This window comes from Heloderma suspectum, chromosome 3 (assembly GCF_057233095.1).
Source record: "Heloderma suspectum isolate Gila_16-S chromosome 3, 16-S_ref, whole genome shotgun sequence".
Taxonomy (NCBI): domain Eukaryota; kingdom Metazoa; phylum Chordata; class Lepidosauria; order Squamata; family Helodermatidae; genus Heloderma; species Heloderma suspectum.
The window spans coordinates 187304953-187332331 of NC_139460.1; the positions used below are offsets into that span (position 1 = coordinate 187304953).

Below are 27379 nucleotides of genomic sequence, written 5' to 3' on the forward strand. Positions count from 1 at the left end.
ATTTTGGAATGGAAACTGCCTTGGTCACCCTGTGGGATGACCTCTGCCGGGAGAGGGACAGGGGGAGTGCGACCCTGTTGATTCTCCTGGACCTCTCAGTGGCTTTCGATACCATTGACCATGGTATCCTTCTGGATAGGTTGTCTGGGTTGGGAGTTGGAGGCACTGCACTGATTCCGCTCTTACTTGGATGGCCGATTCGAGAAGGTGGTGCTGGGGATTATTGCTCTGTGCCTTGGCAATAATGCTACGGGTTTCCATAGGGCTCCATTTTATTCCCTATGCTGTTCAACATCTACCTGAAACCGCTGGGGGAGGTTATCTGGAGATGTGGGCTGAGGTGCCATCAATATGCGGATGACACTCAGCTCTACCTCTCTTTCTCATCAAACCCAGGTGAGGCAGTGGCTGTTCTGAATCAGTGCCTGGGCACGGTAATGGACTGGATGAGAGCCAATAAACTGAAACTCAATCCAGACAAGACGGAGGTACTGTTAAGTGGGTGGTTCGTTTGCCCGGCTAGGTGATGTTCAACCTGTTCTGAAGGAGGTTGCACTCCCCCTAAAGGATTGGGTTTGTAGTTTGGCAGTGCTCTTGGACCAAGAATTGTCACTTGAGGCACAGGTGAACTCAGTGGTATGGAGCACTTTTTATCAGCTTAGGCTAGTATACCAACTACGCCCTTATCTGGACAGAGATAGCCTAGCTACAGTTATCCATGCCCTGAAAAACCTCGTCTGGATTACTGCAATGCGTTATACATGGGGCTGCCTTTGAAAACAGTCCGGAAACTTCAGCTAGTCCAAAATAGGGCAGCAAGAATGTTAACAGGGACTGACCAATAAGATCACATTATGACAGTACTTTTCCAGCTGCACTGGCTGCTAGTCCATTTCCAGGCCTGATTCAGAGTGCTGGTATTAACATTCAAAGCCCTTTAATGGCTTGGGGCAGGTTATCTGAAGGATCGCCTCCCCCAATATGTGCCTGCCTGGACCCTAAGATCAGCTTCAGGCATCCTTCTCCATGAGCCCTTGCCAAAGGAAATGAGGCAGGTTGCTAGCAGGAAGAAGGTCTTTTCTGCTGTGGCACCCTGGCTGTGGAATGAGCTCCCTAGAGAGGTTTGCCTGGCACCTACATTGTACCCCTTCTGGTGCAAGGTGAACACCTTTTTATTCTCCCAGTATTTTAGCTTCCTAGCCTTTTAGCTTTGGTGATTGTATTTTAAATCTCTGCATTGCTGCTAGGTTTTATTCTGGTTGTACTGTTATATTGTAGTTTTAAACATTCATATTTTATATTGTTTTATGCTGCACTTTGTGTTTTTAATTTTTGTGAACTGCTCAGAAGGCTTCAACCGTTGGGCAGTATAGAAATAAATAAAGAAATAAACAAACAAATAAGCAAGCTTTCTGGTGGCTGCTGGAGCGAGACCTTTATTTTACTTCCCAGCCTCTTGCAATCTAGCTTTCCTAACCCTGCTTCTTCTTTGGGCTGATCTCTTGTGCTGATAACCCCCAGGATTCCTAGTAAGACCCCGTTCCTTGGATTGTGTTTGATTTGGACTGCTTGCCTGTGCTTGACTTTGTCTCTGCCTCAGACCTTGCTTTTGGATGGCCCTTCTTCTTAACTCGTAATACTGTGCTTCTGGTCTCTGCCTCCCTTCTGACTTTGCTGAATGGATTTACCTTATAGTTTGCCCCAGGCCTGAGCCTGACCCAACCATAGCCGGACAACTGCATGGATGAACCGAGGGTTTCATGGATAAGCTTTGCATTGGCTAAAGAAAAAAAAAAGACAGGTTACCTTTTCATTATAGAAAGCTACATTTGTGAAAGGCATTTCCTCACATACCGAAGCAAACAATTCCTTGAGAAGCCAGCTTTCCCACTTCTACTATATCTTGTTCATGTTCACTAACAAGTAGAAAGAAAAAGAATGAAGCAGGGTTGGGTTGATCAAGGAGTCTCTGGTCTAAACTGCAGCAGTTTCAGAGCTGTTTTTGTCATTCTCCGGGGTGGGGTGAGGGCACAACTGATTGTAGAACAGAAGCATAGTACATCACCCAGGGTGCTATCAGCTTTGCATATTGCTCAAAATCAAATTCCGTGGCTGTGAAGTCATTTTCATAAACTTAAACTATTTCCTCTCACTAATAAGATGACAGCTGTAATGCATCCGTTGCATCATCCCCTCTCCTCCAACCTTGACCTTATAAAAGATAAAAACAGGCAGACCTGCTTCAATCTGATCCATTGCCTGGTTGGGTTTACAGCTATACAGAATGAAGACAGCATAACAATCTGCAAATCATGAACATCCAGTGCAGAATCTGCAAGTTCTTCAAAATCCTAAATATCTCAAGATTTTTTCTTTAACCAGCATCCTGTTCATCCTTGGACAAAACCAGAAAGAAAGAGCCTCAACAGGATACAGGATACTGGGGTTCTGTCATTACTCTACTGCATATTTTCGCCCAGAATAGCCCTAGTCTGGCGGCTCAGGTCTGTGCCTTGCTATAGGCAGCGGCCTACCATAAACTTCATTTTAAAAGGACATATTTTTCCTGTCTCCACATAGACTGGGGAGTTGCAACATGCCCCAATTCATCAGCTACAGGAATGGGTATTCCAGCCCAGGGAAAGGTATCTTTTAAACCCCCGTCTGTCTTCGGAGGTCTTTCTACAAAGTGTAGCTTCCAACCCTTATTTCCTATGGTATGTGTGTGTTCTAATTTGTTCTGTCTTGAAATGCCTTTGGTCAGAGCCCCAGCATTTTGGTGCAACCTTCCCTGGCCAGCTAGTGGAAAGGATTGCAGCTGTGACCCCTTTTGCATCCCTCATGTTTCCTCTTTAATCTTGTTCCTTCTAGTTGGCAACCTCTTCTGGAAGTTCCACAGTTAGGCTGGTTGTGCAGTCCAGTTTCTGAAGAAATAGGAGGTGAGTGAACAAAGCACTAGAAAAGAGAGTAAGTGTGTGTTTACTTTGGAAAGACTCCTTCTCCCCTCTCTTCTTGTTATGGGGATTGTACAACTGTGAATCAGCCTGATCACACCACCCTTTATTCTTCCCCGCTCTCTATGTTCACCCCAACCCCTTCTTTTTCCTTCCTAAGAGTGTTTAGGGACCCCTATTTACCTAATCCCCACCTTCTCAACCTCTTGTTCCAACAAACCCTTCCTACTGCAGGTTGAACAGTTAGTGTATGTCTGCAGCCTAATTTAAGTTACAGAGCCAGCCTCCATGAGAACCCAGTTAATCTCCATACAATTCATGTTCTTTGGTGCAGGCTTAAATAGTCTTGTCTGTCTGTCTGTCTGTCTATCTACATTGCATTGCTCTACCACATGTACTTTCCCACAGTAATAACTGTACATTTTAAATTCTTGTTTGTGCTTGTATAATAAATATTCCCCATTGCTTGAGGACGCTTCTGTTCATGTGGATTGTTTTGGGTTCCCTACCCAGCATAACCAATGGTGAGAGATGTTGGGAGTTCTAGGCCAAAACACCTGGAAGACAACAAATTGCTCACCCCTGTCATAGACGCACTATCGCTGAAGTTAAAAGATCTTTAACAGATGCACATCTTAAGAATATGTGCAAGTTTGCACATATGCCTGAGAGGGAACATTTGGCAACAGCATCTACAACCGATGTTATAGCCAAAGCAGCCTATGAGATGGTCCAATGAGTGTAGAAAGTAAGTGAATCAGCAACAGCCCAGTGGGTTGTAGGAACCATGGGAACAACAGTCTCTGTTACTCACAACAGCCCAGAACTTATATTAACCTACAAATGCTTTATATATTATTTATCTTTTATTATTTTAATTTTTGTTGTAAGCCACCTTCAGCATTTTTAAATGGAAAGGCAGAATATAAATATTTCAATCAATCAATCAATCAATCAATCAACTGCTAACTAGAAAATCAAAAGCAACCGCAACCACAACTTTCCAGGGAGGAATTACAGGAAGAAAGGAACTACAAGACTCTTGATTGCCCCTAAATTTAGTAAAAGGCATCTCTGAAATCCACACAGCCCATTTGAATTGTGCAAAGTAAAAGCAGTTTTCTTCTACCAGCCAAGCAGAACATCACAATTAAATGTGAAATACCACAAATGCCTTACCCTGGAAGTTTGAAACATAAGTATTTCTCTCTCTCTTGCCCAATGTGTCTAGAAACAGGATTCCAATATCTGCTCCAGTCAGCTAAAACAACAAACTACGCATGTCCCAAGGGAAAGCAAAGGAAGTGCTTGTGAACTGTTCACAAAGAACTGACCAGTTCTTCAAGTGAGACAGCCCTCCTCACTCCTTCCTCAAAAGGTAAGCTAGACTGCTCAGTTGCTCAGTTGTCAAGCAACTATTTAAGTACCATTTTGTGACATGGCTGTTTTTTTTTCTAAATTATTCTAGAGTTATCAGTAGCACAGTCTATGAAATACAGATCCTGGATTGTATATAGGGGTACCCCTTCACTCCTCTACCATCTCTTTGATATGGAGATAGCAGTCAGCATGTACATACAACCATATACACTAGAGTTACACATAGCAAGGACTGTATAGATTTAGAGGGTATGAAGGGAAGGGTCCCACCCTCCACTTCTGGAACAGCTCTTCTTTGAGAAGACTCACTGAAATTATAGAAACCATGGAAGAAGTGGTATTGTCCTGATCACAACACAATCCTGTGTTTAGCAACCCAGCACCTAACAAACTCAAATTTCTCCTCTGAGTAAGGATTCACAGATCCATTCCGGTCCTCGCCAAATCCTTTTACACACGCTAAATATCTAATCACAGCAAGGGTTTGAACTACATTTGCTGAACAACCGAAGCGATCTGGCAGCAATTCAAAAGCATTTCTTGTGAAGCAACAAAATAAGCATTCTGCTGATTCGCACCCAGAACAGATAAAGCAAATCCTACCTCATTCTTACCATAAGAGCACATTGTGGTGCTATGTGAATTGGGGTTGGGGGGAGGAAACAACCCTGACTTTTCCTTCTGTTTCCATGGCAAGAGAAACAGGGAAGAGGAAAGTCACCATACACTGCCAAGGAGAATGACAGTTCAAAACGCCATACAGATAAGGTAAGGAGGAAGGGAGAGGGAAGAAAAGGAGGAGGCCAATGGAGGCCACAGAGATAGCAGCCCCCAGCACTGTGGTAAGAACTGATACGATGCCAGGAAAAAATGTCTTTGTCAAGCTGTCACATGCTTACAGTTGCTTAAAGGCATGAAAATGACAAAATGAGAAGCCACCCTAGAAGATTTAATTCACCAAAGGAAAATAACTCCCTCTGGCACAGACATAACTCCAACTTTGATGAACTGTCTTTAGCTCCTGGTCAAAAGTAAAGAATATAGCCCCAAAGTATCGGGATTATAATCCGTACTTCCTATATACAATCCAGATATGGTTTGCATTTAAAGATAATTATAATTTGCTTAAGGGCTTTTCCATTATTTCATTTAAAAAAAAAACAGACAAGAGCAACATGGGCGTGGGGGAGAAGGTGGCTATATTAAGATGGGAAACTACAGTTTCAGTGATTCAGAGCTTTGATTCATTATTCAATTATTGATATACACAAGTTTAAGTTGCTTATTTAACAAGCAGAGACCTCAAAAGGATAGGATATTGCTAGAGTAGATCAGCAATAGGTACACAATGATAAGTAAGGTCCCATGGCAAGTGACTCTTAATGAGAAAAGGAGTCCAAGATGGGTAGGAGTTTTTAAAAGAGGAACTTTTCAAGGCACAATTATAAACAATTCCAACAAGAAAAAAAATGTGAAGAACAGACAATAGAAGAAGCCAATGTGGCTTCATAAAAAGCTTAGAGATGACCTGAAAACAAAAAAAGGACACATATAGGAAGTGGAAGGAAGCCCAAGCAACAACTGAAGAGTACAGGCAGATAGCACAGAATTGCTGGGATGGTGTCAGGAAGGCTAAAGCTGAGAACAAGCTGAGGTTAATGAGGGATGCTAAAAGCAGCAGAAAGGCTTTCTTCGGATATGTGCATGGTAAAAGACAGAGGAAAGAAATGGTGGTTCAACTATTAAATAAGGATGGCAAAATGGTAACAGATGACAAAGAAAAGGCAGAAGTGCTCAGTTCCTACTTTGGCTCAGTCTTCTCCTGAAAGAGGGTCTATGACCACCCTGGCAAAGGCGAAGTACAGGCTGGAGGGGCAGGACTGCAGCTTGAGATCGATAGGCATATGGTCAAGGAACACCTAATTACTTTGAATGAGTTCACATCTCCAGGGCCAGATGAACTGCATCCTAGAGTAATAAAGGAACTGGCAGAAGAACTCTCAGAACCGCTGTCTATTATCTTTGAGAAATCATGGAGAACAGGTGCAGTGCCAGATGACTGGAGGAGGGCTAATGTGGTCCCTATCTTCAAAAAGGGCAAAAAGGAGGAACCTGGGAACTACAGACCAGTCAGTCTGACATCAATCCCTGGGAACATTCCGGAGCAGATTATAAAGTGACGAATCTGTAAGAACCTTGAAACAATGCAGTGATGACTCGAAGCCAACAAGGATTTGTCAAGAACAAATCCCGCTAGACTAATCTGATCTCATTTTTGGATCAAGTAATCTCCCCTGTGGACTGTGGGAATGCTGTGGACATAATATACCTCGACTTGCAAGTACTAGAGAGAGAGTGACTTTTTAGTAGTGGGTCCATGCCTCTGGAATGAGATTCCATTGACCCCCTTCTTTGTGGGCCTTCAGGAAAAACATGAATATCCACCTGTTTTGTTGGCTTTCCCTTGAACTGTATTTTTTAATTGATAGGTTTAGTTGTAATCTTTTATGCATGGACTGGATTTGATGGTGTTACCATTGGCATTTCTTGTTTTATTGGTGTTTTTTTTTTATGATGATGATATATGCCACCCTGGGGAGGTTCCACCCTTAAAGGCAGCTTTAAAATAATTTTAAATAAGTTTGAGCGTCGGATAAGTGACATTCAGGGCCGTCCCAAGACATTTTGCTGCGTGAGGTGGAGCAGCAAATGCCCTCTCTCGACTTAAGGCATGCAGTACCTCTGAGCATGCACAGAGTTTTGTTTTAAAGGAACATTTCATTTCTGATAGAGCTGAATGCTCTCTACTATACTGTCTGCTTCCCTTCCCCTTAGGGCCAAATACATGGTTCCACAAAACCCAAAGAACTGAGGCAGGATCAGAGAGAAGTATTTACCATAGGCTTCAGCATATCTTATGGTTTATGCATGCTTTGTCCCACTCCTGCTGCTGTATTTACCCATGAGGAATTATTTTATGCAGCTTGATCCTTAAGTGCCGCTGATTTCAATGACACTTGCTCTCCAGTGTGTACAGGACTGTAATATACTCCAAGAGAATACATGCTTAACTCTCCCACCGAAATCAATGGGATTTACAAGTGCTTTATTTTGACTCTATTGTGTGATTCTAATTATTTGGGGACACCAAGGAATCAGTCAGTCAGTACCTTTACCACAATTGTCAGGGTAGGAGGCTAACACAAAACATCTTTGAATATATAATACTTTACTTGTCACCCAATAAAACCCATTCAACCCCTTAAATACCAAGCTACAGCTGGCATCTTCTGTCACATTCCTTCTGTTAAAAGTTAAAATCAATAACAACCCAAGGAATTAAATCTACACCAGTAAGGTGAACCAATAACTGGTTTTATTTCTTGGTCTTTCTTCAGACAATTCTCAGTGTGGCATCCATCTTGGAACCATACCCCAAAGCACAGAACTGGAGCATGCTCAGTTCCAACTTTTCTAAAGAAAAATAAGTATTTTGATTACCAGGTAGCAACAACTGAAGCATATATTACAGTCACTGCTTATATCGTTCCAGCCTCACCATAAATGTGGAGATCAGGAATGCCACAATTATTTTCTATATTAGTTCATAATTACTAAAACAGTAATTTTACTGCAGTGACATTTCAGATGTTAGGTTTCCTAACAAGGACTACTTGACTGAAGGGGTGAAGCTCCTTTTGCAGGAGTTAATACATATTTGGGGTGTGCCTTTTGCACTACCCATCAATAACCTCCCCAACCCCCATGTCTGGGACCTCTCACACAGCAAAAATTAGTTTATAAGGAAGCAAAGGCAAATATTTGTCTCTCTGTATGTTACAGATGGCATCAGTAAGGGAGAACTTTGATAAATCATTTTCATGATCATACTAAGGGGCAGAATTGATATTTTTAAGGCAACATCTGGAAAGGAGGCAGTAAAACGCCACCTTTCCCTTTAAGTTGAAATACAGCTTTGCTTACCAAGAAGAGCCATACCTTCACACCACTGAATCACATGCTAGGGACATCTGCTGTCAGCCATGCTACTGGACAACTGTCACATCACAAAACCATTCTATGCCTTCCATGTTTACAGATTTCCTTCTGAGGGCTGGGGAGCCAGGAATATGGCTGCCTTAAGTATTGCGCATGTTAAATGTTGTGAGGTCAATGGTTCCAGCTGGAATTACTGAATCAGAAGGAGAAAATCTGTGAGGTTCTACCCATAATAGCAACCTAGAAATAATTTTAAAGAATAAATAAACCTGATCCAGAATTTCAATAAGGATAGACATTTGGGGAATAGCTGATAGCATAGCTATCCTGAACTAGCTCACTGGACAGGAAATAACAATCCACAGAAATTTGCAGAGACATCCTCAAATCATTAGAATAATTATATAAGAATGTTCACAGATACACCCATTGCAGTGTTAAAACATTTTGTTTTGCTGTTAGTTTCTCTTAACAGTTACTAGTAACAAAATTAAATGAGTACCACTTCCAAAGTTCAAAGTGTTCAGACCAAGGCAAGTGTGTGGCTTTTCTAGGCCACAGTACGGTCAAGTCTGCACACCATGCTAAGCCACCCTGAGAGTAAGCCACGGTGGGTCGATGGTTTGCTCATTACTCCCGATGCACGAGCAGACATTCTGCATCTTGCGGTGGCTTGTTTCCCCCTCATTACTCCCCCTGCTCCCAGGGTGTATCCCAGGTACCTTTGTGGCAGAAATCCTTACTTCCTTGTTCCCTATGTCAGCATCCTTTCTGCAGTTGGTCTGCTGGGGTTGCCAGCTCACAAGCGACCCCCCCTCGCATCAGATCGCCAAATCTGTATAGTTTTCTGAGCCTTTATGAATGCGCAAACTTTTTAATTACCTTATTATTTGGGGTCTTGCACAAGTGTGCCGGAGCACAAGACCACCTGTCTTCTATTTAGCCCAGCATATCCCCCTCTTGTCAATTTCATCCTCCACTGGCTCTTGCTTTGCTAAGTGAACCCCCCACCCCCTTTTAAAGACTGCTTCACATACTACTGAAGTGATTACACCTGCCCGAAAAGCTCCTTCTCCTGCAGCTGCCAGGCACTCCCCCCGCCCCTGCTTCATACTTGTCACTTCCCTCCACTGGTCTTGTTGCTAGCTGTCAGATATACATACAAAGATGGCAGGGACCTAACAGAAGCAGATGAGATTAAGAAGAGGTGGAAGGAATACACGGAAGAACTATACAGGAAAGATCTGAATGTCCCTGATAGCTATGATAGTGCGGTCACTGAACTTGAGCCGGACATCCTCAAGAGTGAAGTCAAGTGGGCCTTAGGAAGCATTGCTAACAACAAAGCTAGTGGAGACGACAGTATTCCAGCTGAGCTATTTAAAATCCAAAAAAATGATGCTGTGGAAGTGCTGCACTCAATATGTCAACAAATTTGGAACACTCAACAGTGGCCACAAGACTGGAAAAGGTCAGTTTACATTCCAATTCCAAAGAAGGGCAATGCCAAAAAGTGTTCAAACTACCGTGCAATTGCGCTCATTTCACATGCCAGCAAGGTTATGCTTAAAATCCTACAAGCTAGGATTCTGAGCATAAAATCCTACAATCCTACAAAATCCTTCAGCAGCATGTGAACTGAGAACTACCGGAAGTACAAGCTGGGTTCCGAAGAGGCAGAGGAACTAGAGATCAAATCGCCAACATTCGCTGGATCATGGAGAAAGCAAGAGAATTCCAGAAAAACGTCTATTTCTGCTTCATTGACTACGCTAAAGCCTTTGACTGTGTGGATCACAACAAACTGTGGCAAATCCTAAAAGAGAAGGGAGTACCAGACCACCTTACCTGTCTCCTGAGAAACCTGTACGAGGGTCAAGAAGCAACAGTAAGAATCAGACAAGGAAGAACCAACTGGTTCAAAATTGGGAAAGGAGTACGACAAGGCTGCAGATTGTCGCCCTGCTTATTTAACTTATATGCAGAGTACATCATGAGAAACGCCGGGTTGGATGAATCACAGATCGGAATTAAGATTGCTGGGAGAATTATCAACAACCTCCGATATGCAGACGATACCACCCTAATGGCAGAAAGTGAAGAGGATCTGAAGAGCCTCTTGTTGAGGGTGAAAGTGGAGAGTGCAAAAGCTGGTTTGAAACTCAACATTAAAAAATAAGATCATGGCATCTGGCCCCATCACTTCCTGGCATATAGAAGGGGAAGAAATGGAAGCAGTGACAGATTTTATTTTCTTGGGCTCCAAGATCACCGCAGACGGTGACTGTAGCCATGAAACTAAAAGACGCTTGCTCCTTGGGAGGAAAGCTATGGCAAACCTAGACAGCATAGTAAGAAGCAGAGACATCACCTGGCCAACAAATCAAAGCTATGGTTTTCCCAGGAGTAACGTATGGCTGTGAGAGCTGGACTATAAAGAAGGCTGAGCGCCGAAGAATTGATGCTTTCGAGCTGTGGTGCTGGAGAAGACTCTTACGAGTCCCCTGGATTGCAAAGAGGTCAAATCAGTCAATCCTAAAGGAAATCAACCCTGACTGCTCATTGGAAGGACAGATAGTGAAGCTGAAGCTCAAATATTTTGGCCACCTAATGCGAACAGAAAACTCCCTGGAAAAGACCCTGATGCTGGGAAAGATTGAAGGCAAAAGGAGAAGGGGATGAGATGGCTAGATGAGATGGGTAGATAGCATCACCAATGCAATGAATATGAACTTGAGCACACTCTTGGAGAGAGCGGAGGACAGGAAGGCCTGGTGTGCTATGGTCCATGGGGTCATGAAGAGTCGGACACGATTTAACGACTGAACAGCAACAACAGAGCAGTGATGGGGATCGGTAAATGTATGTAAATTTCAAGACAGAGCAGTGATGGCGATCAGTGTGGATTGGTAAAGATACACAAATTTCAAGACAGAGCCGTAGGGCAGAGGGGGAAATTACACAAATTTCATAACAGTGGACTTTCAAATGCACACACTTGCACAAGACTCCCCCCGCCCCTCCAAAGGTTGCAAATGCATTTGGGACACTTTCTGGAATCTTTTCTTCTCCATTTTTAGGAGCATGGGGAAGAGGGCACTGACAAGGGATGAGGGAGGATGGTAGTGGCACTAGAGAGATCATGAGGAGTGGCAGGGGGTTTTGCTGCTCTTGCTGGGCAGCTCTCTAGGCGTTCCCAACAACCCACGAAATCACCTTGCTATGTTTGGACATCACAAGCCACCATGAAAACAAGACGCTCTGAACAACCCAACAACAAGTCATGGGTACTCAGGGTGGCTTGTCATGGAAAACAACCCACAATGAAAAAAACGCTCCCAGTTCAGATGTCATGACAAGCTACAATGAAAAACCCACTGGGGCTTATCGTGTCATGTGAACCAGGTCAAAGTGTCTTAATGAAAAGATATAACAGAAGACCACAAAGGCCATGAAAAAAAGTAATTCTTATACATTCCAATAAAAAAGGTGCTTAATGATTTACAATTAGAAAATAAAAAGAAAAATCCCAGGCACAAAATCTACCCTCTATGAATCAATCAGAATACATATACTGTATGCCCTACTTAGTCATCTCAGTAACATCTCCTCAGCATCTCACATAAAAAGACAAAGGGTATATATAGAAATAACACTGGCCCAAACTCTAAAGTATGCATATGTTATCTTTCACATCCACATCCTGAGGATAAGGGGCTTGTATCTGTTTTTACACAGAGTTTTTCTTCAAACAGCAACTGCTCTGAAAACCAGATCAGACACATATTTTTTTTTTGTGACCCGCTCAGAGAGCTTCGGCTATTGGGCGATATTGAAATGAAACAAACAAACAAACAAACAATAAATAAATATACCAGAAAAGACTCAAATTCTCACTGTCTGCAGAGCAAGCAAACAATTGTAATTAATGTATACAAACAAAAGATCATCTTTGACAAAATGCATACATCCTAAGGCTATCACTGCTATAACTATAGAGCACTTTTTAGATTGCAAAGTGATCTACAACCTTCACCCTCAAAACTGTGCTGTAAGGTACAGCATTATTCTAACTTTACAGTTAGGGAATTGTACATCAGAGTCAAATGTCTTCACCATCACCACAATTATTAGAATTCCCACGGTACACTCTGCACTTATTTATTACATTTGTACCCCGTCTTATGATAAACAATATTTTATCTACTATTCTATGACTCTATGAATATAAGATCTGTTCCTTCCACAACATTTTCTGATGTATGTTTACATACATCAGAAAAGGACATGAGCCAAGGACATGAGGTCCGCTGATTTCCGAGATTGAATGGATGCTAACAATGAGGAGACTTTCATTATCTTTTCCTGTGTGAGGAACATCTCGAAGTGGGTGGCATCCAACATTACCCCATGTGCTCCAGCTGCTGGGTGAGGAATGAGAAACTCTTTTCCAGGTTCACCATAAACCCATGATCTCTCATGCACTTCAGGGTGATCTGGATGCCATCTAAACATTTCTGTCTCAAAGAGTCTCTGATCAATATGGCATCCAGGTACAGATAGAGGTACACTTTGTTTATCCTCAGGTGCACAACTTGTGCTTATCAGGATATTTGTGAATACCTGAGGAGCCAAGGTGAGTACAAATGGCAGTATTGGAAGCGCTGGTTGATGTAACAAAACCTTAGATATTTCTGGTGTTTTCATATGACTGGAATATGCAGGTGGGACTCTGACAGGTTTATGGATGCCAAGAAGTCCTGTTTGTTTAAAGCTGCTGCAACAGATTTTAGTGTCTCCATTTTGAAATGCCTCTTGCTGAGGTGTTTGTTCAGCTATTTGAGGTCCAAAACTAAAAAGGGAATTAAAAAGATAGCATACAGCCCTGTTTGGAAGACTTGCGATCCTTGGTGCCTTCCTTTTGCCCTTAATTGAATTGTTGGGGGCTCTGGGGGTGGGATCTGGGAGTGGTGCCTGGGAGAGGATGAAGAGGCGGATATGAAGGAGGACCCTTGATCGTAAGGTGAGTCCATGGCTTTCTTATGCTCCCTTTCGCCCCTTACGTTTTGAATGCCCCAAGAGTTATGCCTGCTCTTCTTCCTTTTCCCTTTACACTTTCAGTGGGGAGAAGGGGAGTTTGACCTACTCCCAGAGGGCCCGTCCCCTTCCCTGATCAAGCCCCTGAGAGTTCTTGGGAAATTATTTCTTTTACTCATTTCTGGAACTGCATCTCCTCCTGCGGAAGGTCTGACTTGGAGAATGGTAGCTCACTCCTGCCTCGTGCTGGCGCTCCAGTTGTTTTGATGCCAAAGCAGACGGCCCTCTTGAAGGATCACAGCCTTCACCCAGGTTAATGTCCACAGCCCATTTCTTGGTGTCGGGATAGGGCCAGGATGGACTCTCTGTAAGCACCTTCCCACACTCTGTCTGCAAAGGGGAAGGCGCTGGGGCTGACTGCTATTCTAGTTGGCTCCCTCTGGCCCTGGGTGGCAGATGTGGGAACTCTCATGGCTTCAACAAGCCTCCTGTGGCCCTGTCTCATCAGCAGGGCACAGTCTGTGGCCAGTTTCAGCACCACGGTCATCCTTGGCAGCAAAATTACAGCTGCTGACTAGATTGCTGCCGCAAGCAGCGCTCTTGCAGCCTCCTTAAAGCAGGGCAGCTGTTGTGTGCTGCCTCTGAGGCTTCCAGATGTCAGCGATCGAGCTGAAAGCTGGGGCCCTTCTTCCCTTGAACTTCCCGTTCCTTGGCTGGACGTGTTGGGTGAGGAAGGTGGGGACGGATAAAGGTGGAGAGCAAAAGTAATGAAGGGTGGCAACATTTTCCTAAGATGTACACTGGGCTCTTAAGAGCTCCAGCCAGACCCAACTGCTTGACTTACTAGACAGGGCTAGTCTGGGGGACAAGATGGCTCCTCCTCCTGGAGAGCGAAAATTAAGTTGTGGACCTTGCTTACAAGCTCCAAGAAGAGGCACCATCCCAAGGTGGAGAATGCCCTCCATGAGACTCAGGAAAAATAACTTTATTCAACATTTCCAATCCATTTTTCTTTATAATAATCAATATTTGATCTGTAATCTGCTGCCTTCTCATGCTGTCCATAAAGTCTTTTATCCTTAAACTTTCTTAGTAAGTGGGCATTCCTTCACTGTCTGAAGTCGTTTAACAAGGGGGCTGTAAGTCATACTGACTTGACTAACACAGTGGGGACTCTCCTGTTCACTTAAAAATTCTAGTAATTGAGTGTGCACGTCCTCAAGCAGTATAAAACATCACAGATAGTTTTAAAAAAGAATGTGGATTGAGGCTTTCCATTCTGTTCTCTTCACTCTGAAAGCATTCTTTTGATTGGAAAGGCGAACACCATACAGACTTGCTACAAGGGTTTTTTCTGATTACTACATGGAGTTTTAGATGAAAGTTTTCTCCAGATTTTATTCTTACCCAAGGAAGAACACCAGATGATAACATGTAGGACGTTGAACTCCCCAATACGTAGATAACAGTTCTGGTGACTCCCCCCTGTCCTCATAACTCACAAAAGTCGATGCATGCATGGAACACTTTAATAAGGAACATTTAAATAATAATATGGTTGCTTTCAGAAGTTACACATCATGCTATATGTATGAATGTATCTATGTATGTAGCCAAGAACACTTATCTCACTTCAAATTCCTCTACACATAAGGAAGGCTACTGGGGAACCAAATGTAACACAGAGCCCACTGATAATCCTTTCTTTTTTTTTCTTTTTCTTTTTTTTTAACTCTGACCATAAACAAAGATTTCTAGCAAATGGATGGGGGGACATCTGAGGTTTCACCTGAACTGAAGTCTGCCTCCCACCTCTCATTCCTACATGCCCTTCTCTGCACTGTAGCTCACATGTAGAGTGGGGAGAAACATTTGTTCTTTTTCACCCTGGCTCCTGTTCAGCCTGGAAAAGCTGCTGCTTGTCACCTTTCCAGCAGCAGCAGCCCTGAAGCAGGAAGTCCTTCCAGGTTTCCTGCTGACAGGAGCAGCAGAGGAGTTAAAACCAGGAAAGAGAAGAATGGTTTGGATCAGGCTGGAAAAGGGGACATTTTCTCTGTGTGTTTTTAAGAGAATGACAGCTATGCTTCTCATGGCATCCTGAGTTTTTGGAGAGTCACAGATTGGAAAGTTAAGCTGCCGTTGTATAAAATCATTCAATGAGTTACATTGTTCATTTCTTTGACTGCATTTTCCCAGTTTTCTACTTGCATATAAGCAGCTTTCTTTGTGGTGGCAGCAGCAGGACTGGCCAAAGTACAGCAACCGTTACCTCCCTCCTATTGCTTTTTATCTTCAATCATGCAACGGGGGGGGGGGGGAGGGGGGGGAGGAACCAGCCAAGTTCAGTGTAGCCTGAGCCTCTCTTATTCTTAGCCTTCCCTCTGGGAAGTTTGCAACTGCCCCTTTGCCTTCCCCCACCCTCCACCGGTCCAGATTGGCAGAAAAGGAACCATGCAAAGAGGACAGACACTGCATCTCAGACTAGAGATTTCTACAACTGCATCTGAGGTAATAAGGCAGACTTTCTGGAATTAAAAATACACTGCCTTGCCAAATCTCCTGGGTTTAAGCTATCCATGTTAGCATCTTGTCTGAAAAGCTGCTTTAGATTACAATACAGTTATGGTGAAAGGTTTTCTTTCAAAGTGGGAAGATATAATTTGGTGTACAAGTCAATAGAAGCAAAAAACAAACAAACAAATCCCAAACAGTTGGCAAGGTAAGGAAAGCTAGAAACACTTCACAGCATTTCTAAAATTGTTAATTTCAACATTGATGTATGTCAGGTGCCTCCGAGCATAGGCAGTGGCAGAGTAGCTCAGATTCCGAAGAGGAACTGCAAAATGTGGGGGAGGAACTTTCCAGACTCTTCCAGAACTCCTCAGGTTTCAATAGTCCAGCTGGATGGAGAGAGCCTCTCTTCACACACCCCTGTGAGAGATAGTGAACAGGAAGAGGTGGAGCTTGGACAGCCTGAATTCTTGGACGCCAGGCGCAGACGCAGAGCCAAGAGAGAGATGGCAGGAGCAGAGCTTAGACAATTTGCCCAATTGGCCCGGCGGGAACAGCTACGTGTAGACACCTCACGAAATAGAGGGAGATCCCCCCCCGCTTAAATTAGGAAAGCGTGCCCGCCTTTTCTCAAATAGTGGGCAACTTTCAACCTTCATAGCTTCCCTTTGAACTCCTTGAGGGAATTTCCTTTGTACACTGTGAGTTACTGACAATTTGCATTTGTATGACCCACTGAAATAAAAGGATTAAAGAGACATGGACAGAAGCCTCTTGTCTGTGTTTTGATTTGGCTATTTGAAGTTCAGCGGGGGGGGGGGGGAGCCTGACGATGTAAAAGCTGAGTGGAGAGGGTAACAAGGTCATCTTGCAGGTGATGCACTTTCTCTTTTTGAGCACTTGATCAGGACCACACATTTCTCTCAATTCCTCACCCCCACCCCACTGCCCCAAATGCTATGTCTGCCTTTCCCCTGCAAAGAGGGCCACTGTTCTCAACTTTTCAGCCTGCCTGCACTTTAAGATTAGCCCTTCTCATTTGCCCACCTGTGAGAGTAGTCAGGTGGGCAGCCATACAAGAGAGGGCCTTTTCCACAGTGGCCCCACACCTCTGGAATATGTTGCCATTATGTCTTATCAGACTGGGTTGCAGCTGCAGTTGTCGGTTGTAATTTCTATTTTCTGCTTGTGTTTGATGTTTTTAGAAAGTTTGTTGCTGTTGCTGCTTTTACTGTGTTTTTACTTTTTGTTGTTGCATCAGTTTTTATTATGTGTTTTATTGTTGTTTGCTGCTTTGGGAGGGCTCCTGCCCTAAAAGAAGGCCAAGAAATATTTTAAATAAATAAATACTTAAGAATAAATACAATTTAACATTCTTTTCCTATATTTATTTATTAGATTTATATCCCACTCCATCTCACTGGTGAAAATAGGCTTATAGCAATTTCCTGAAATGTGAACACTTCCATTCCTAAGGGACTCATAATCTAAGCACACTGGCTTAGTGTGCTTAGATTATAAGCACACTAAGGGGTTACCCCTTAGTAGGGGTAACCCCTGTTATCTTCCTTTTAACATGTACTATTACCCAGCTCAGACAAAGAACTGAAATGACTAATACAAAAGGTCTCCACTAGAACCATTATTGCCTCAAAACACCTTCTCCAGCTCTCTCACCAGCCAATACATCAAACACACTCCTCACAATTGTGCTTCATCAATAATCCAAACCACACAAAAATGAGAGTCAGAAAGAGAGAGATTCACCACATGCCTAAGACTGTGGGAATAGGTTTATATCTAGTTTGTAAACATTACTCAGAAGCCCTCCAATGTAATGTGCTATAAGGAACCATATGCTATCTTGTAGTCCACATTAGCAAATGGTTGCTTCTGCCTATGAGAGGAACTGGTGTCCTAACTACAGACATTTGTGTGGGCATATGATATTCACACCACTATACTGTTCTGAGCTTGGCTAAAGCTGGCACTGGATAAGATAAGACCCACCCTTGATTATGTAGAAACTACTACCTTATTTTGGGGGGGTCATTTTGATTCCAAACTGATAGGCACTTGATTACCCATGTTGATACCTTTAGACAGCAATCTTACCGCATCAAATTTGTAGTTATTGTCTAGGTGTGTAAGTTTTGTATAATTAAATCATCATAAAAGTTCAAGAGTCACTATTAATAGGAAAGCAGAAGCACCCTGTTTGCTCCAAAAGTGGATTCAAGCAAACACATGTAAGGTCTAAAGAGATCCGTATGCATTCAACATGAATGTGCACAAATCCATCAAAGACACTAGAGAAGTGGCTGCAGCCACCTCCACCTCTTCCAGATTTCCACCAATCAAACCAGAAAGCCTCTAATTAACTCTAGACATTTGTGTGGGCATATGATATTCACACCACTATACTGTTCTGAGCTTGGCTAAAGCTGTCTAATTGTGTTTCATTTTATCCAAACCAGGAAACAATGGTTACCAGCTTTGGAACAAACCATCGTTGGATGGTGTGGCTTGATCAAAAACTGGGAAACATTGTTTCCTGGTACGGATGAAAAGGGAAAATATGGTTAATTAGAGGATTCCTGGTTTGATTGCTTGCACCATGAAGGGAACAGGAAAGAGGCTGCATGTGTAGGGAAAAGGCTTTTTCATACCTTGGCTTATTAAAATGATATGATTATCCAAACCAGGCTTTTGTCACATTCTACACTTATACAATGGGGTTTTTAAATACCTATCTACAGCTGGATCACATTAAGATTACAAAACACCTTATTTTGTTAAAATATTAATTCTCATAATCATTAATGATCTTGATAGGATCTACACTGGAGCCCTTTTAGTTTGTGAAGCACCATTGTGCCAGTATTTTTCTGTAAGACAGTTTCTGCTCTGGGGCCACATGTTCATGAATACAGCCCATTATCCACCATGTTTATAACGCAGGCAAGTGCCACGCGAGTTGAAAGGTCACATATGTTGTATAATTTGTGCTTATAGTGTGAGTACAAGCCACAGTATAGTGCTGCAACTGCAGGAGAAATGAGAGGGCATGCTGCGATTTCAAATGGGGGGGAGGATTAGAGTCCGCTAACTGTATGTACACTTTTGCAGATGTGCAGAAATGCAGGTTTAAAAATAAATTGTTTGGTTATTCACAGCTATGCACCTATGTTAGGTGTGCAGTGAAAAGCAGGCTAAAAAATTAGAGATTACCTGCCCGCAAATCCCATCAAAATCCTTACGAGGAAAGAACAAAGAACTGAAGGAGGAAGAGGAGAAAGATGTGGGAGTGGGTGGGAAAGAACATGGGGAAAATGTTGCAAAACAGATTCTGCAGCTTGAAACCCACTCCCAACAGTAAAAGTTAGAATACTAATAGATTGGAACATGACTTCGTAGCGCATGGAAACCACAAGCACAGAAAAAGTAATCAGAAAAGTAGTACAAGGGGAAACTGAATATTGAAGAAATAGCATCAGGACAATGTGTTGGGGAGTATATCTTGTGCCCTGTGCATGAGCTAGACATTACCGTACCAGGATAAAACCCTAGTGTAGATTGGCCCCTGGTCATTTCATTTCCCAGCATAGGCATCCCGTAACATGAAAACAGGCAGATGAAAGTTTAAATTTCCTGGCCTTGACTAAATTCTAAACAAAAAAGTTACGAAGAAGTAGGAATGTTAGAGAAATCCACCGCGGATTCAAATGAGGAATGTTAGAGGAATCCATGGCGGATTCAGCCCCGCTCCGCGAGGATTCCATGCGGGATGGCACTTGGCTGCTTGCTCAGCCGGAGCCGTTCTCCTCTGTGCCGATCACCTTTCTTTCTTTTTTTTAAAAAAAGGCGATTGGCAGGATGTGCCCATAGACTTAGAATCATAGAATCATAGAATAGTAGGGTTGGAAGGGGCCTACAAGGCCATCGAGTCCAACCCCCTGCTCAATGCAGGAATCCGCAAATAGAGCCTTGAATCTTGCGTATAAGTCTATGGACACATAGACTTATACGCAAGATTCACGGCTCTATTTGCGTATAAGTCTATGGGCACATCATTTCCGATCGCCTTTGTTTTTTTAAATGGCGATCGGCACAGAGGAGAATGGCTCCGGCTGTCCAGGTAAGCGGCCCTCAAGCCGGGCAGCTCCGTGGAGTCCTCGTGAAGTGGAGCCGCTCCAGAGGATTCTGGAGGGAGGGGGAGGAATGGATTGTCTCCCCCCCCCCGGGCGGATTCCCCACCGGAAGAGATGGTGGGGAATCCGTACATCCCTACAAAGAAGACAGCCCTTCATCTCCCGTACTAATCCATCCAAAATAAAAATATTCATTATGTTAACAGAAGGCAACATGAGCAAGGCCTGTCTCCAGAGGCTTAAATCTTTGTGTTCATGCAGCCTTTTGAGGTTGCACACACTGTGTGCCACTGAATGCTGATAAGCTGCTGGCAAGAATGCATACATGAGGCTGAGCATGGAAAATATCAATCATAATGCCTTATATTCCCTGTCCTGCAAGACAACTAGAATTATTTTAACATCTGCTATTCTGATGCCACATACTGACTAGGTTTGGACATCACGATAACCCTTAAAGGGTTAATTAAGCTTAATTAACCCATTGTGGGTTATTGTGCTGTCTGGTGGGAATCCTTTAACCCACAATGGCTTATTTGGCCAAAATAACCCACTCTGATAACCCATGGTCTGCAGAATGGGTTATTTAACCCATCGTGGGTTATCATGTCATCTGGATGTCACCGTGGATTATTTTGGTCTGCTACAGAGCTGTGGAGGAAGAGTGTTCAAAACTACTGCCACTCTGCTCTTTGCTGGCTTCACGCTTAGGGACATGTTAAAGTGACCAAGCCGCCAGTGTAAATGGGGGGGGGGGGGATGAGCAGGAGTGGGACTAAACCTCATAGGAAACCTCCCCTACTCAGGAGGCACCAGATGCATCATCAAAACCCCGCACCCTGACACTGACAGCAGTGAAAATCCCAGGTGCACCAAAAAGGGAGAGATGCCTATAATATCTTGGGGGTTTGCAGGATCAGGATCAAACGTCATAGCCAGCTTCCCCTACTCAGGAGGTACTAGATGCACCCTCAAAACCCAGCTCTCTGACACTGACAGCGAAAATCCAAAGTGGCTATAAAACCTTGCAGGTTTGCAGGATAAGGACCAAGCTTCATAGAGATGTAAGGCTCATTTGCTAAAGCGCAATTCTCCCCATAGCCATTGCTGGCAAACAGGCTTTAATGTCTTCCCAATACTGCAATTGTGAATTTGTGCAATTTAACACTCGGGATTTTCGCTGCTTGGTGAGTGATCATGCCAGGTTGTGATGGTGGACTGGGTGCCTCCTGACTGTGGGAGGATGTGTATGTGTATGTGGGAGGCTGTGTATGCAGTTTTGTCTGGATCCTGCAAACATCCAGAACTTTGGGGGTGAAACAGCGGGAGGATGGCAGCAGGACAAGGGGGTGGGGGGGAGGGTGAGTAGCTTACATACAGTAGCTTAATTAAGTTACTCACAGTAGTTTATTAGCCCGGTCGTGTGGTGGGACATCGTGGACTATTTAAAAAATAAGCTACTATGAGTAGCTTATTAAGCCACCAGGGGTTATCGTGACGTCCAAATGCAGCTACTGTATTCAGCTGTAGTCAACTCCCTTGCATTCTATGAATCTGAACAGAACCAAGAAGAGGTCAGAAGAGGAGACTGAAAATCCCACAGAGGATATTTCGAAGTATATGCATTTATGGAGATGAACTGCAGACTGGAAGGTCGGCAGGACAGCAGTTCAAGACCCGAGTGCCGCGTGACGGAGTGAGCTCCCGTCTTCAGCCCCAGCTCCTGCCAACCTAGCAGTTCGAAAGCAAGAAATTGCAAGTAGATAAATAGGTACCGCCTCGGCGGGAAAGGTAACAGCGCTCCGTGCACCTCGGTGTTCAGTCATGCCGGCCACATGGCCACGGAAGCGTCTTCGGACAGCGCTGGCTCTTCGGCTTAGAAACGGGGATGAGCACCGCACCCTAGAGTCGGACACGACTGGCTGGGGACACCTTTACCTTTACCTTTTTAAGGTCTCTGCAGATGTAATAGTAGGTGACAATCAAATTGTATCAAAGAATCTCAGGATCAGGCCTCAGGATTGTGTGCTCCCTCTCCCACAACTGATTTCCTCTCACTCACAAACTCCAAGTGCCTCCCTTTATTCTGTTTTGAGTTAATACTGGATCCTACAAGCAGGTTTCACAGCATCCCTCCAGGTTTGTGTTACCTAGGGTAAAATACAGTAACACCAAAATGGGAGCATAATCCAATGGCCTGCTCCCAATACGCTTAACCTTCATTAACTACGGTAGCAGTATGGGAGGGGATGTAGCTCAATGGTAGAGGTCATGCTTGGCATGCAGAAGATCCCAGATTCAATCTCCAGGATCCCCAGGTAGGGCTAGGAAAGAATCCTGCCTGAAACCTGGGAGAGCTGCTGCCAGTCAGCGTCAACAAATCTGGGCTCGATGGAGCAATGGTCTGACTCAGTATAAGGCAGCTTCCCATGTTCCTATGCCTGTACAAGCCTTTGGTAAAGTAATGCCTTTGACTCTGCTACTAGTGCTAGTACAACCTCCTCATAAAACAAAAAGACACAACTCTGTCCACTATTAACTAGTTTTGTGACCAAGAATGTTCACATTGTCACTTTCTCTGATAATTGCAAGTCTTTTTCAGATATTTGAAAGAGCACACAGAACATAGACAATGGCTATGTTCAGAAATTATGAACGAGCTTCATGCACTTGCATGGTCACCGTTAACTACAATTTTCCATTATGTTTGAACTGGGAAACTATGGTTAATAGCCTCCAAACAAGCCAGGATATGAAGCCATAGTTTAAAATGTGCTCATCCTGGCTTGTTTGGAAGGTATCATCCATTTTAGTTCAGATGTAATGGGAAGCTATAGTTAACTATGGCTTCCTGGCTTGTTTTCCTGCTCTCATGAAGGGAGGAGTGAAGCAGCCGCATGTGGGTGCAGCAGGCTTGTTCATGTCTTATAAAGCCAAGACCTGATCATCCAAATGTGGCAATTGAATCAAGAGGAAGGCATTTATACAAACAACTACGGATACTTATAGGGTACCAGACACATTCAAAAAGACTGAAGTATTTTTCACACACAGGGAAAGTGCGGTTGGGCTTGATAGCCAGCTGTTATTTTCTACCAGCCAGTGTAAAGTCCAATCCATCCACAATACTACCTGCACCTGTAGGATCATTTCCAGGCCATAGACAGAACTATGGGACAGATCCATCCAACTTCTTCACATTTGGGATTTTGTTTGTACCAGAAAATGTACACATTGTATACTATGCATGCTGTGCTGGACTACAACTCCCATAATCCCCAGTCAGCACTGCAAATGGCCAGCACATCTGGAGGCACCAGGTTAGAGGAGGCTGACTTAAAGATGTCAAGTATTAAACTTTGGAAAATCCTCTGGTCAAGACCCAGAGGTTATAGATATCTGGATAACAGCCACACCTTTCTCTTGTATATCACAACAAAACTAATAGTCCCAACAGATTTACAAAGTACAGCAGAATTTCAGAGCTAAAAGTCTGAAAATCACAAAGCAGAAGTACTAAGTCCAGAAGCACTACACCACACATTTCATAGTAAAAGATTACTGGCTGGAAAGCAAGGAAATTTCCATTTGCATTACAATAACATGTAGATTGTTCCTGTTTATACCTTAATCTATAAAATATATTTATAAATAAAAAGCCAGCCCATAATAACCAGATTATGGAAGAAGTCTTCTTTCCATAATCCACCCTTCTTTGGAACAAGTTTAAAGGACAGGATTTCACAGTGACAAACTTGAAATCCCCTGCAGCTGGCCTCTTAGATACAGTCTTCCCAACTGCATCCAATTAACCAGAGGCAGACTTTATGTTGCGCCCAAATACAACTCTCTCCCACACTAGCCTGATGTTCTTAGGCTTTGTAATAAATTGACATCAAACACTGACTTAGAAAACAGAGGTTACAGAGATGGCATTTACTTTACAGGGATTAATCCTACATCTTGTCTCCTATATTTTGTTTCACTGTTGTTTGTGTTGATGCAGTGTTTCAAATCTAGGCTATGACAAGCCGAGCTGTGACAAAGCAGAGGAGATACAACTCTCTCTGACTTTAAATGAATAAACAGAATGAGAACTCCAAGCCATGAACTTTTATAGAATTATACATACAGTAGGTTGGGACACCAAATGTGAAGAGCATAAGGCCATGGACAGGTAACACAAGATCTATCAAATCAAAGCACTGAAGCCGAAATGACATATTTACATCTGAAACAGAAACGACAGCCGATTATTATATACTTTCACATAAAACAGACCTTGATCAGCCCAGTGCTGGGGCTAGAAGACAGGGCTTTATGATGGTCAAACAAAGAACAATTGAGCAATTCAGTGAATGGATTCTGGATGGCAGGTTAGTTGAATTAGATCAAGATTATCCACAGCAAGAACTCATGTAATACCTTGAACTTTCAAGCCTGTTCCCTGATTCTAGATAGTGAAGATGTGATTATTGTGATAATAGTGATTGAAGGGCACTCTGAACATGTCTAAAGGTACTCCTCATTCTACTGGATGTGCCCAGAATAATAATTTCAACTAATGTATTTATAATTAACAGATACTGAAGCTGAAGCCGAAATATTTTAGCCACCTAATGCGAAGAGAAAACTCCCTGGAAAAGACCCTGATGCTGGGAAAGATTGAAGGCAAAAGGAGAAGGGGACGGCAGAGGAAGAGATGGCTAGATAGCATCACCGATGCAATGAATATGAACTTGAGCACACTCTGGGAGACAGCGGAGGACAGGAAGGCCTGGCGTGCTATGGTCCATGGGGTCACGAAGAGTTGGACACGACTTAACGACTGAACAACAACAAGCAGCTCACCTAAGGCACAGCTGCTGAACCTGGCTTCTTCCTTTCCATTTTTGGACAATAAAAATTCTTGCAACCCTGGATTGAAGGGAGTAAAAAGCACACAGCTAGACAACCAACTGGTACAATTTTCTGTACCTTGAGGAGCGTGAGAAATGGAAGTCAATGTGAACAGCCTCAACAATCTCATGGGAACAACTGGCTGAAGTGGACTTTTGCACAAAATATTTGAAGAGAAGCTAAAACAAAAAGAGACAAAAGTGGATGAAAGTTTTAGGGGAAAGAAATGTGAGATTAGAGGCATAGATACAACACCAATAGAAGCTCTTGGGAAATAAAATACATGTGATTTCAGTAAAATTGAATAAATATGATAGCAACCTAGAAGAACTTTAATACTTAACAGTTAGGAAGGAAAATAATTAACGTTAAAAAGATAGCAGACCAATCAAAGAAAGAGATTCAGTAACTGCAAATGGAAAATAAAAGTTTGGAAGTGTAGGTAATGAGGGTGAAGGCCCATTTGGGAGAAACTGATTCTACAAAGACAAAGTATAATGGGGTGGATCTAGATTTAAGTGCATATGACTGGGCTGGCTGAAGTGCACTTCCCTGCCCCATCCTCCCCACAACAGCCCCTCCAGCCCCGAAAATACTACACAGAGGGTTGGGGTCCCTGCTGAATGGGGTGGGCTGTGGTGAGCGGGAAAGGGGGGATATTAAAAAATTGTGCAGAGGCACCTTCTGGCTCCACCTGAATTTCCAGAATCCCTGCCATTTCACACAATGTATAGTTAACATAACGAATTCATTGGCACCAGATGTGGTGATGGCTACTAACTTAAATGGTGCTAAAGAAAACAGTATCATGGAGGATATGTTAATTAGGGGCTATTAACTATGATGCATAAATAGAACCTCCATGTTCTGAGGCACTATACCTCTGAATAACAGTTGATGAGGGACACCAAAAATAATCAGAGGTCAATTGCCTTCATTCCCTACTTATCTGTTTCCACTTCTTGTCCACTAGAAAACTAGATAAGATGGACACTGTGTCTAATCCGGCAGGGCTCTTCTTATGTTCTTCAACCAATTAGTTCAGTAATCAGTTTCTCCCCCCCTCCCCCTCCCCCTCCCAATCATATGGTCAACAGCTGTAACATAGGACAACTTAGGGTGCAATCCTATGCATGTTTAGACAGACAAAAGGCCTACAACTCCCAGTCTGGCTGGGGAATGCTAGGAGTTGTAGGTCTTTTCTCTGTCTAAACATGCATAGGATTGTGCCCTTAGCCCTTAAACCAGGCACTAAAATATTTGCAAGACTACCAGGTGGTGGGGTAAATGAAATTACTGCTGAGCCAGGCAAACTGAAAAGAACAATGGGCTTTTCTACACAAGGGTGTTAATCCACTGCATCTAATTTTGGTTTCATCACAGAATTGAGATCCAAGCTCTACACAAGGAGCTTTTCCTTTCCTGCTTTTCTGCTACATAACCTCTAGGTGGCACAGGGGTATAGCAGAATAGCACAAATACACAAGAGGAAATCATGCTTTCTTTCGACATCAGAAATAATAATACCCTATTTTCCCTGCTCTAAAAAACTCACAGAAAGTGCTATTTACAAACAGAAGCAAAACTGGAAGGTAAACCCCTCTGTATCTCTGTGTACTTTTTTCTTGTTGGCGTACATTATTTTTTCTTGGTTATGTGTTCCTTTCAACTCCAATAGCAACCTGCTCACTATTCTGCCAGCACCAGTCCCCTATAGCAGGTCTGCATAACTTCTGACCCACCAGACAAGTATAGCAGTCTACTGCCTGATGCTGCTGCCACTGCCAGGGGAATCTGCCAAGGACCTGACAGGCCACAATTGTATGCTTCTTATGTTCTTAAAGAATGGTGTAACCAGAAAGTCCTTGAAAATCATTGCAATAGATTCCATTCAAGTTGGTGCAGGATCTGCCCAAAGCCAGCCAGTTCCTGCCTCCTTGAACTGATGGTGTCGGAGACACAGGGTGGGAAAGGAAGAAAGGAGAAACTGCAAGCTGAAGCATTCTCATCAGAGTGATCATTACTTTGAAACTACCTTGAAAAATGTAGTGAGGGAAAAGAATGAATTAAAAATTAATTTTAATAAAAATAAATGTTTTCAGGTTTATTTAATGAAACATTCCTATGTTTACCAATTCAAAAGCTGTTGGTGAATGGGAGAACAATGAATTGGTAAGTTTGATGGAATCTGTTTTGTATTAGGATTGGGGGAGGGAAGAATTGATCACATGCGCTAGATATTAAATAACTGAAACAATAGAATAATTATATACCAGTTGCTGGGGAACACAAATGGGAGGGTGCTACTGCATTCCTGTCCTACTTGTGGGCTTCTCATAGGGAGCTGGTTGGCCACTGTGTGATCAGAATGCTGGACTAGATGGACTCTTGGTCTGATCCAGCATGGATCTTCTTATGTTCTTATAGAATAGCGTAACCAGAAAGTCC

General features: G+C 43.2%; 1 protein-coding gene across 11 annotated transcripts in view; it reads right to left on the reverse strand.

Annotated features, from left to right (window-relative positions):
- NDST2 (N-deacetylase and N-sulfotransferase 2) overlaps positions 1–27379 on the reverse strand; it is a 178273-nt gene that overhangs the window by 88174 nt on the left and 62720 nt on the right. For 2 of the 11 annotated variants that reach the window (XM_084841417.1, XM_084841416.1), the window contains one exon: positions 1689–1780. The exons of 8 other annotated variants lie outside the window; for them this stretch is intronic. The gene's annotated coding sequence lies outside the window, so the exon portion shown is untranslated. Of the gene's footprint in view, positions 1–1688; positions 24264–25009; positions 25111–27379 lie in introns of all 11 variants that reach the window. One more of the 11 variants, XM_084841414.1, reaches the window with a different exon arrangement.